The sequence below is a fragment of the Marmota marmota genome, unplaced genomic scaffold (genome assembly GCF_001458135.2).
Source record: "Marmota marmota marmota unplaced genomic scaffold, marMar, whole genome shotgun sequence".
Classification (NCBI taxonomy): Eukaryota; Metazoa; Chordata; class Mammalia; order Rodentia; family Sciuridae; genus Marmota; species Marmota marmota.
Window position 1 is genome coordinate 5,575,086 of NW_025999968.1, and position 8,843 is coordinate 5,583,928.

The following is an 8,843-nucleotide window of genomic DNA, read 5'->3' on the forward strand; positions in this document are numbered from 1 at the left end:
GAATTGCAAATTACTACAACCACTTTGGAAAGCACTATGAAGATCTGTCAAAAGACTAGGAATAGAACCATCGTACCACCCAGCTATCCCACTCCTTGGTATTTATCCCAAACAACTAAAATCAGCATACTATAGTGATACAGACACATTAATGTTTATAGCAGCACAAGTCACAATAGCCAAGTTATGAAACCAGACCAGTTGCCTGTCAACAGATTAATGGATGGAGAATTATGATATATATACACACAATGGAATTTTACTGAGTCATAAAGAAGAATGAAACTGTAACATTTACTGGTAAGTGGATAGAACTGGAGAATTTCTAAGTGAAATAAACCAGACTCAGAAAGTCAAGAAAGTCAAGAATTGTTTTCTCTCTCAAGATACAGCAGAGTAAGGAAAAGGAGGGCGGGTAGGAGGAGTCAGCAAAAACAGGGGAGATCAGGGGAATGGGGGAAGGGATTGAGGGGGAGGGAGGAGGAACAGGAAAAGGAAGAACTGGAATGAAATTGACAAAATTATGCTTCATACATATATGAATACACCACCATTCTGTATATCTATAAAAATTCTACCTTTATGTATACCTACAAAGCATCAATTAAAAAATAAATAAATGGACAGAAGACCAGTAGAGTAAACATAGGAGAACAGGGAGAGGGAGACGGGTAGGAAAAGAGCAAGCACTGGCACTGCAGTGGAATGAATTATATCCAAGCATGTGTGATTATATCAAAATGAACCCACTATAATGCACTATATGTGTAACTATTATGCACTAACAAAGATTTTTTTTTTAAGTACTAGCCATACAAATGGCAGCCATCAAGCAACTGGATCAGTGTAGAAGAACTGGAATTTTCATACACTGTTGGTGGGAATGTAAAATAGTACAACCACTTTGGAATTCCCAGTGATACTGTTTTACAGAAATCACAACACCCAGCCACTTCTCTTCTAGGTGGCTGAGGAAAGAAGCAAATATCCACACAAAGACTCGCAGGTATACGTTCCTAGTTGCCTTCTTTGTAATAATAAAAAACTAGAAATGGATAATGGAATATTACTTAACATTAAAAAAGAAATGAATTATTGATGCAAACAACATGAATAAATGTAAAGTAACCAGACTGAGTGAAAGCCAAACATGAGTACTTAATATATGATTCCATTTAAATAAAATTATTAACGATGCCAACTAATTTATGGTGACAGAAAGCAGATAAGTGGTTTCCTGGGGATGGGGAGAAGACACAAAAAGGAGTAGTTAGGAAGGATTGCCAATGGGCATAAGGAAACCTTTGGGGATGATGAATATGTTTGCTATCTTGAGTGTAGTGATGTTTTCAAATGTGTCAAACACATCAAAACTTATCAAATTACATACTTTAAGCATGTGCAGTTTACTGTTTGTGCATTTTATGTCAATTAAAAAAAAAAAACTCTAGGGATGATTGAGAGGCACAGTTACACGAGTCACTTCATTGGTCCTTGGTATGGATTCCAATCCCTCCACCAACATGGCCATCCTGCTCAAAATGTGCTTTTATTGTGCATCACGACAAAAGTTACCTAGACAGTCTGGAGTACAAAGGGAATACTCTCCATCTGGGTTTGTATACTTTTGTTTATACAGCCTAAAGTTGCACAGCTTTGAAGTTGTGTGAATGCTTCCTCTATTTTAATCAGACTGCTAAATCTTTAAGCTTAAGATCCAATCAACTCTTCTCTCCAAAGTCTTAGTCCCATAAGTACTGTCAAGCCAAATTTCCCCAACTTCTACTTATGTAAATTGGTGTTTTATACAGGAATAAGATGTTTTATAATTTTAAACTCTTACATGGTGTAGTAAATATAACTGTTTTCTGTTTAACCCTTTCAAATCCCAATTGCACCACACAACGTTGCAATATATTAGTTATCCCTTTCCACTTTGAATTAACATCAAACCTGAAAATAAAACTACCTAGATTTTCAACCACAACATTAATAACTTGTAAAAGTCAATTTACGTCTTATCTCTACTTAGTGGTCTACGTTATTACATGAATAATAAAGACTGCAATGGAATTTAATTACTTTTGTTTAGCTAAATCGTGAATAACAGCAATATTTTCCAAATTGTATACAATTCTTTGGCTATGGGATTGCAGACCTCTGACAATTTCCCTTTTGGACATTCATACTTTCACAAGGGCATGTCGGTATCCTTGGACCACGTCAGCTTGACATTTCTTAATTAGACTAGGCCTGAATGTACCTAGCCTTCATTTTATGGAGATATTTTTTAACATATTTCCCAATAACTTCAAATAAGACAAAAATAAAACAAAAACAACTTACAGGAAATAACACTCCCCCTCTTAGAATTCAGGTGCATTGTCTCCAGGAAAGGTTTTACTGATATTTAGTAGCAGATTTGAAAGCTCCTCTAGAGCCCCCCTTCCTCACCCACCTTTTTCCATTCCCCCCAGTTCCCCACAAGGCCTAAAGTACTTGACAAGCCTCTGGCTCAGCCTCAAGTGGTTCCTTTTGAAAGAAAATCACTGATGAGTAGATTAGAGCTGATTGGAGATACCTGCCTGGGGGAATTTCTTAAGAATCGAGAGCCGACAAGCTTCCTCTAAGTCTTGAGAAAGTTGTTCCTCATTCACTGTCTGGGACTAAGAAAAGCAGAATTTGCTTTGGATATTAGTGATAAATGACTTGAAAGTAAAAGAAGACTTTGTTTTACTCAAGTGGATTCAAAAAGAAAAAGAAAATCTTTGTAATATGCTCCAAGTCTGTATCAGTCTTTCCTATGTCAGGATGCAATGGTAGGAAGTGACATTTGTGAGACAGGTGGCATACTTGCCTTCAAAGTAACAGAGAAAGAGGGTAGTAAGTCCAAGTTGATCATAAGGAAAACTGATGTTAGAGTGCACCATGCTTCTATAAGAACAGAAAAATAGACATCTTTAGAGATGTAGGGGATACAAAATATAATGGATTCAGAGGGTCCTGCTGGGCTATGCCTTCAGAGGTACTAGACAGGTAAAACCACAAGTTGTGTGGAAACAGAAGGGAGAAACTGAGTCTGAAACACTGACTTGGAAGACTACAAAAATCATTTTGGGTGCGTCCTTTCAGAATATCATTTAGGACATGCCAACTCCATCCATGACGTGAGCAGGACTAGTTGCTGCTGGCAACTTGACCATATTTTAGGAATCATAAATCAGAACACATGATCTGACAAATGTGAATTTACTTATCTGATGAAATATTGTAAATTAGCTCTGACCAGGAGACTCCAGAATATATAGTAGCAATGGAAGAGGGAAATTAGAGAGTTGAAGTTGTATCTCCTGAGTTACCCGACAAAAATGCTGGCAGAAGCTATTTTTCATATATTCAAACTATGTGAGTATGCTCATTGGTACTTGAAAAAGTCAACAAATAGAATTTATGGGACTTATTTTAAGATTTCCTCTTCTAGACTTTGATATCCCATTCCTTTGTCTTTAGCGTATGAAGGAATTCAAGTCCCATTATTAGATACACATAAATTCAAGAAGGGGAGGTGTAGGGGGAAAAAAAACCTGGTTAGGTGTGATTCTCCTCTTCATCCCCTCTGTCCTCCATCCTGTAACCAGAAGAGATCCCATGAGCAGGAGAGATACTCTGCGTCAGCTCTGGTGAGATAAAAATCAGTGTAGTCCCATTTGGACTAAGGAACCTCTCTGAGAGGTGCAAAAGCAGCTTCTTCCGTCGCATCAGCCATGGCCTCTGAACTCCAGTGTAAGCATTAATAGTTTGCTTGCCTCTTCTCATTCCAGTTGTTCTAGAGCTGGGCACTGTGAGGGTGAATCTAGCACGGTATTTCTCAAACTGCATTATGAAAGTCCAGATTTTTTAAAAATTTCTAAACCACATGCATACACGAATAATAGAGGGGAAGAAAGGAACGTATAAGCCAAAAATTTAAACACTAACCTCAACATCTATAAAACCATTTTGTCAGAGTGCTAATAAATATCTCTGGATGCTTACTTTCAGTTTCTGTATTTATCTTATACCAGACTGGTGACAAAGTTTGTTTATTGACACCAGTTGACAAATTACACCTTAAACTCTAGAAAATGTACTGTAGGCAGTTGGAATACACAGACATAAAATATCATCAGGAAACCCTAGATCTTAGGATAGGAAGCTCAGTCTATCATAAAATGGTCACCTGGGAGAGGTAAGAGCTGAAGGAAAGTTCTGTTACCAATGGAAACTAAGGTTGGAGCAGAGATAGAGATAGGAAACCATGAAGAGGTCATGAGGAATGGATTTAAAGGTTAGAGAAAGAAATCTATAGAAAAGCAAAACCTACTTCAAAAAATAAACCCAAACATTATCAAGACATTGAGATTGAATACAAAAATAAAATCTTGACCCACAACCTATAGCCACCTACCCAGGAAACCAACCCCTTGTCTATAATAAACAACCCAGGGAGCCAACCTGCAATAAATTAAACTTGCAAGGAGCCAGATTGCTAACTTTAGTGGCAATCCATGAAGCTAAACAATAACTTACATAATAATCAGTCCCAAATGACCAGGACTTCATTAATAATAGCAGCTTCCCTAATTTTGTCCTCACTTGGAACTTTGGACCAATCAGTGAAAGTGAAATATTTACCCTTAACCAAATGCACAGGATACTCCCGCCTATGGCTTCCCCTTGCCGCCAGCCTCTAATCAGGGTGCACCTGAAGCCTTCCAGTTCTCACTGTGAGGCTCTCCCCTCCTCTCCCCCTGTCTGCCTTTGAGTCTCTGCCAAAGCACAAATGATGATAGCCTACTCCTTGCTCTAGCAAGCTCAGAGTAAAAAGCCTTTGTTTTTCTCATTTGGTTTGTCTCTGTTCATTTCCACAACATGCTTATTTTCATTTGTGAAGCTCAATGCTTTGGTAGGGCTTCCTTAAGCTTTTTGAGAAAAACAGCACATTCTTAACAACTGAGTCCAATTCAGTGTCCTTTTCCTCCTGCCAACAGCCAATCCATCAGTAAATCGTCTCAACTCTATATCCAAAAACTAACCCAAATGTGTGTTCTCCCCATCTCTGGTAACACCACTGGAGTGTCTAAAGAACCCACTTGCTTCTGTCCGGCAGTAGCCTCTTCGTTGTCACTGCTTCCTCTCTTACTTCTGCTGTGATTCAGTCTCATGACAGCAGACAAAGGGATCTACATATCAAATATATCATTTCTCTGCTTACACCTTCAAAGGGCTTCCATCTCACTTAGAATAAAATCCAAACTCCTGCACCATCTGGTGTTCTCCCTCTCCCATCTCACCTGTTCCAGCCCTCCTGTCATCTGCTATACCAGGACAACTCTGGCCTTCTCAAATGTGCCAGTGTTGTTCCCATCTCACAGCCTCTGTACCAACTCACCAGCTGTTCCCCCTCCTGGGAATACTTTCTCCCTTGATCTTTACATGGCTGACTGCTTCTTGTCATTCAGATCTGAGTTAGCCATCATCTCTACAAAGAAGCAAAGAAAGCACCAAATCTACCATAGTCACCCATTCACTATCACATCACCTTCTTCTACCTTTCTGCATTACGGCTCACCATTATCTGAGACTTCCCCTGATGGGTGGTTTTATTCTCCATCTCCCTGGACCAGAGCAGGAATCTACCTTTCTGTCATGTTTATCCACTGTATTCCTTAGACCTAAAGCAGGACCAGCATAGAATCAATTCCCAAAAAGTATTTGATGAAGAATGAATGACTTGAACTATTGGAGACACTGGATTCTGGTAGGTGAAACTGTTCTCTTCCCATATCCTAGCAGGAACCTAACTCCTGTCCACTGTGAGACCTAAATCAATTCCTAGGGTCTCTGGAAAATCTTCCTAAAACTCAGCTGACATGACTTTCCCTCTTTATTACACACAGCTCCAACTGTTCAAGGGTTCATTTGGATTCTATCATACCCTTCCATGAAGCCTCTCTCATATTTGTTGCCTAATGCTATTGAATTCTTCCCTTGCTTTAGTTTAGCACATGTACATGTTCTACCCACCCAAACACACTTCTTTGTATCTTTAGTAAAACAGTGAAGCTAACACAATAGAAATTCAATAACTAGTTTTCGAATACATTTTTAAAATTCATATTAGGATAACTTGCTGCTAATTTGTTCAGGATGGAACCAACAATAAAATGAGGTCAAAATGGAGACCTCAGAACACTTCATGTGAATGTGAATTCCCTGCTGTTTAAATGGCCCATCTTCTCCAATGCCCATTTCTTGGTTTGCTCTGTTCAAAATCTATGTCATGTCTTTTCCTAAGATGCATTCTGTCCTCCAAAGGCAGTAGCCGCACACGAATTGGGATAACATTCATTGAGGACAGGCTTATATGCCCATTGGGCAGGCAGCCAGCAATTGCAGCTTGAATGACATTTTTTTGCTTGGCAAAGAAAGAGTTGCTTCACCACCCCAGTGTTCAGACACCAGTTCCCCCACTTGGTGAAGGCTTCTTGCTATTTTATTGCAATTGCACTGCTGAAAACTCAGATAGTAGTTGCTCCCCTAGAGTTTGGTTTGTGATAATGGCTATTTCTAAAGTATGTTAAAGAGCTAAAATTATGTTTTTTCTGAGTGAATTTTCAAAAAGGATCAGCAATTCCACAGGTTACTCCGGCTTTTTCCCCATCTGCTATGACAGCAGGTGTGATTTCACAAGCCCACTCCCATCAATCATCCTCTCCAACCTGTCTCTGGTGCCTGACAAGGTGTTTATGTGCCTTACATGGAAACCATCTCTAGATCTTGTGAACAAATAAGGCTGCCTTTCAACTATACTCTGAAAGAAGACTTCCATGGAAACCTAGGTGCCAGGTTCAGGTGAGTGATTCAGTCATCACAGTCCCACCTTCCAGGGGTTGCAATCTCAAAGCCCTTCAAGGATGAGACAGGTTCTATAAAAGTATGAAGCATGCTCACATAAAACAACAGGGAGGGGACAACACTGTGGTCAAAATGGATAGTGCATGCGTTATCAAAAAAGCTTGTATGTTTGCTGTACATAAAAATGTGCTGGCTAAGCACAAGTTTTCTACAGGCATAATGTGGCCATTGTTTTCAATCTATGCATTTATTAAGTCAGTATCTGAGCCTGAAACACAAGTACAAGTGTTTTAAAGATCCTAGAATTCACAAAATCAGAGACAACTGGAGCTGGAAATGGTCATAAAGTTTCTTTTACTTCATCTTTTCAAATTATGGAAACTGAGGCCCCAGAGATGAATCAACTAGTGAACGCATATACAGCAAGGATATAGGAAAGTTAAGACAAAACCTCAGGCTACAATTCCAAGCCAAGTGGTCTGTCAGCCACTTGCCAATGCTTTTCCTGATGGGATGCTAATACAACCTCAGTGTTGCTTAATACAGATATCTTCTTTAAATGTTTATTGCAATGATTATTAATAACAGTAAAAGGTTCAAATGACCAGCCTCAGCAACTCAGCCAGGTTCTTAGCAAATTAGCGAGAACCTGTCTCAAATAAAAAATTTTTAAAAAATTAAAAAGGGCTGGGGACGTGGCTCAATGGCTAAGCTCCCCTGGTTCAATTCCTAGTACAAAAAAAAATTCAAATGATAGAGGCTGGATTAAAATGTTACATCAAATTCTAAGACAACTGAATTATTAAAGATGACATCAATAATGTAAAATGTGTGCAAATATTATTTTACACAGTAAATAGACTACAGAATACAGATTTCAACTATATAAAGTAAGTACATAAGTCAACAAAAACTCTCGAATGAAATCTACAAAATTAGAGGGTTGTGATTGTTGTTATTCTTTTACAAATCATTTTAATGTTACTATATTATTCTTTAGAGGATTTCAGGTAACTTTAACACTACTGGGGTTCATTTCAATCTCAAGGATAGCCATTGGTCACTTCCTACTTTTGTCTTACTAGCAAAAACCTCATGTTTTGTTCAGGTATCCACTCATTTCCGTTGTGATCCAGTAGGAAGTTTTGATCCATCTATCAGTAGCAATGTTCCCATTCCCTTCTCTGGTTATTGGTTCAAGCATTGGCTTGGGTTATAAATCTGGCAAGTAAAACATATGGAAAATTTGCTGAGAAACTGCTAGAAAGAGGTTGCTTCAATCTTAAAAGCAGCTCTCTTTCTCCACCTGTGGATGTTGCTGTGAGAATATGAACACCTAGAGCTGCTGTGACCATGTCATCTTGTGACCATGACGTTAGTTAGCCTGAGGACAAGGCCTATATACTGAGATTAGCAGACAGAAAAATACAAAGCCTCCCTAACAAATTAATGTGAAATCACCTGCTAATGGGCCTTTGTGAGATAATCAACTTCTTATCATGTAATTCAGTTCAGAAAGCAGTTTTCCGTTGTTTGCCAAAGCCCCAGCCAGAATAATGAGCTTGATTCTCCCCCTCTGTATTTTGGAAACCACACTTGGATACCTTATGGAGAGGGGAGATGTTCACATTTGTTCTTTCCTTTCCTCTTCCTCAGTCATGGGCTGCTGACTATGTTGAATGCTCTGGAGTCAGTCTGAATGCTGAGTACAATCCATTTGCCTGAGCTTCCAGATATGGTTCTACTAAGTGCCCTGAGATGACCAGAACATGATAGATGCCGATATGTTTACACGCTGCTTTAAAACATAAGGAAGAGTTAGGACTAGTTTGAGAGAGACCTTCTCTCTTAGGAGAAAATAAAATAGGAAGAAGGAAGAAATGGGCATTACCAAGAATAGCAATGTCATTCAAATTAATCCGAGGAGTCTTTTTTTTTTTTTTTTT